The sequence below is a fragment of the Pyrus communis genome, chromosome 1 (assembly GCF_041283825.1).
Source record: "Pyrus communis isolate YQ-2024b chromosome 1, ASM4128382v1, whole genome shotgun sequence".
NCBI lineage: Eukaryota > Viridiplantae > Streptophyta > Magnoliopsida > Rosales > Rosaceae > Pyrus > Pyrus communis.
Window position 1 is genome coordinate 12,797,069 of NC_142565.1, and position 3,312 is coordinate 12,800,380.

Here is a 3,312-nt window from a genome sequence, read left to right on the forward strand (position 1 = left end):
TAAGCCTTTAAGGACACGTTTCCATTGTTTTGCAACACTTGGACATCAATCATTGGAAACATTAGTAATTGATCATCATTACAATGCATGTGGACAAATACATAAAGGCCATGTCCAAACTCTAAGGGATATAGAATCCCACCTCTCCAAAATTGGGGTATGAATCATCACCAATCATTAACCATGATATGTGGTCCAATAGAAAGAAAACAAATGTTAAGCTAATCATTAGCCCTAATATGTTTTCTAATAGAAACACATCAAATGTTAACCTAATCATTGATAATGGTATGTGTGCAAATGGCAAAGAGACATGTGTTAAGTTAATCAATACCATGCAAGGTGGATACAAGCATCTAAGGCCGCATTGAGCTTTAGCTTAAGTTATATTCCTAGATCAAAACACATGGGTAAGTCTACAATCAATAGGCATACAAATGGAGTTTGGTAAAAGCTCCAATTTTCTCTCATAAAACTTCACTAAAAACTACTTACAAGTACACTAGTAAGCACAAAGACATGTTTCCAAGCTATGACAACACCTCCGGTTCTATTAGTAGCTAGGTATTTATGTAAAGTGATTTTAAACCAAAATAGAGAAATACAAGTACCTAAGAATAGATTTTCATAAAAAAATATTACAAAAATTTTGTAACATAGAAATACTAATCACGTATACATACACATGTACATATATATATATATACTCATTTTTTTTAATACGGGGTATTACATGGTTGTAGCCGGAGTATGCATCCAAGAAATTGAGCAGATGGTTCCCAGAAGTTGAATTTACTAATAGATCGATTCGGGGAAGTGGATAAGGATCATCTGGGCATGCTTTGTTAAGGTCGGTGTAGTCTACACAAACCCTCCATTTGCCATTCTATTTTTTCTTCATTAGCACGACGTTGGCAAGCCATGCTGAGTGTGCTACCTCTTATATGAATCTGGCTTCTAATAACTTGTCAATTTTTGCCTCGATGATCTTCACTCGCTCGGGTGCAAAATGCCTTCTTTTTTGGATCACCGGTTTGGCAGGGGGGTTGACATGCAGCTTGTGGCAAGCTATCTTGGGGTTAATGCTAGGCATGTCGGAAGGTGACCATGCGAAGACGTCACTATTTTCCTTAAGGAAAGCCGAGAGTTCCTCATTTTCTTTTAGGCTCAGACGTGAGCCAATTCTAGCAGTCTTCTCCGGCTGTTGAGGATCAAGAATGATGTGCTCGGCATCCTCTTCGGATTTTCATCCTGTCTCGTCTGCTGACGAGTGGGTTTGGACGCCATATTCTTGTTCCGTTTGCTGTAATTGCTATTTGGTAGCTTCGTTGTCCCTTTGGACCTCGGTAGCCTCTACATAGGTAAAGGTCTTCTTTTTTTACTCCTTAAGTACTTGCACAGTGCACCGTCGAGATACGGCCTGGTCAGACTTGATTTCTTCGATTCCTCATTTAGAGATGCGGGATCAGATTTTTGATACTTGATGAAAGTGATGACGTCCAGCTTTATTAGCCAAGGTCGCCTTAGAATCTCATTGTAGGGAGACATGTCGCTTACTATCGTGAACATCTGCTTTGAGACAATTGGTGGTGTTTTCACATCAAGTGTGATGTGGCCTATGGCAGTTAAGGTGTGTATGTTGAATCCGGTGAGTAAATCTGCTCGGTGTATGATTGTGCTTTCCAGGCCCATCTTTTGAATTACTAAGAGCTGAAGTAGGTTGACTGCACTTCTGTTATCAACTATCATCCTATCGTCTATAGCGTGGGCTAGTTGGACAGATACCACCAGTGCGTCATCGTGTAGGAAGTCAACGCCTTCGGCATCTTGCTCGGTGAAGCCAATGATGGGTCCAGGTTGGGTGTTGACTGGCTGGATCTACGAGACTAGTAGAGCTTGCTGGATCTTCATTTTCTTAGAATTTTTTGTGGCCCCCAAATGCTCAGATTCGGTGAAGATGCCATTAATCCGAATCGTCTTGTTAGGTGACTCTTCATCTGTATTTGCGTTCCTTCTAGGTTGTGCAGCTGGCTTGTCCAAGTATATGTTGACCTTGCCTTCCTTCATGAGTTTTTCTAGGTAATTCTTCCAAGTATAGCAGTCGTTGGTTGTGTGACTGGGACCTCGGTCGAATGCACAATACTTAGTGTGGTCCATCTTAGAAGTATCTCCCTTCGATTGTTTCGATAGCTTAAACCATGGTTCGCTTTTGATGTCGTGAAGGATTTGGTGGATTGGAATTGAGAACTTTGAGTAGTTCTTGGGCATTGGGCTTCCTTTAGTCGGGGATCGGTCTTTACGTTTGACCCCTTGCCTGCTTTTGTTGTTGTACTACTTTCCGTCTTTCTTCTTTTGAGCTACTGCTGACTCTTTTCGAGGCTACTCGGGTGCCTTGTCTGCTCGTCGAGCTTCGTCCCAAAGTGCATGCTTTTCTATAAGTGCAAAAGAGTCTGCCAGAGTTAGATCTTTTTTCATGATCAATTCTCCAAATAACGGGTGGTTTGTTGAGAGTCTTTTTTGGAAGGTTGCATTTTCTATTAAGTCGTCACATCCAACTATCTTCACCTTCTCTACTTTGAACCTTTTCATGTAGTCGGAGAGCGACTCCTTTGGATTCTTCTTCATATTGAACAAATGATCGAACTTTTTCTTGGTCGAGTGGTAAAATGAGTATTCTTTGGTGAAAACCAAGGAAAACTCATCAAAACTCCCGATGGATTATGACAGTAGGGTATGGAACCAATCTTACACCTTGCCTTGCAAAGTGATGGCGAATATCTTGCACATAAGGGCATCGTTGTTCCAATAAATTACCATTGTGCTTCAGTAGTGCTTCCAGTGTCTATTTGGATCTTTATCTCCTTTGAAAGATGTGAAATGTGGCATGCTAAACTTGCGTGGAGGCTCTGCCTGCTCGATGTCGTTCGTGAAGGGTGACTTGTTCATGTTGGTTATGTCCCATCGTAATGCCTCATCGATGACCTCGTTGCATTGGAAGTCATGCAATCGCTCGGTCAAGAGCCTATTTACTTTTTCTCGAATTTGCCTTTGTTGAGGTAGCAAAGCTCTCGGCTGCCCTCGATCTTGACCTGCTGGTCTAGGTTGTTCTTCTATATGCTCGGTTTGTCTATGCTGCGATTGCGGTGCTTGTGGCATATCCTTAACAGGCAAGTAGATTCTTCGCGGACTGCTAGTTGAACTTGAACCGGATTGAGCGACTGCTTCTCTCCGTTTGTCGTGCTGCCTACTCCGATGTAAGATGGAGGATGATCCTTGCGGGCCTAGCTGTGAGTAAACACTTGGCCTGGAAGG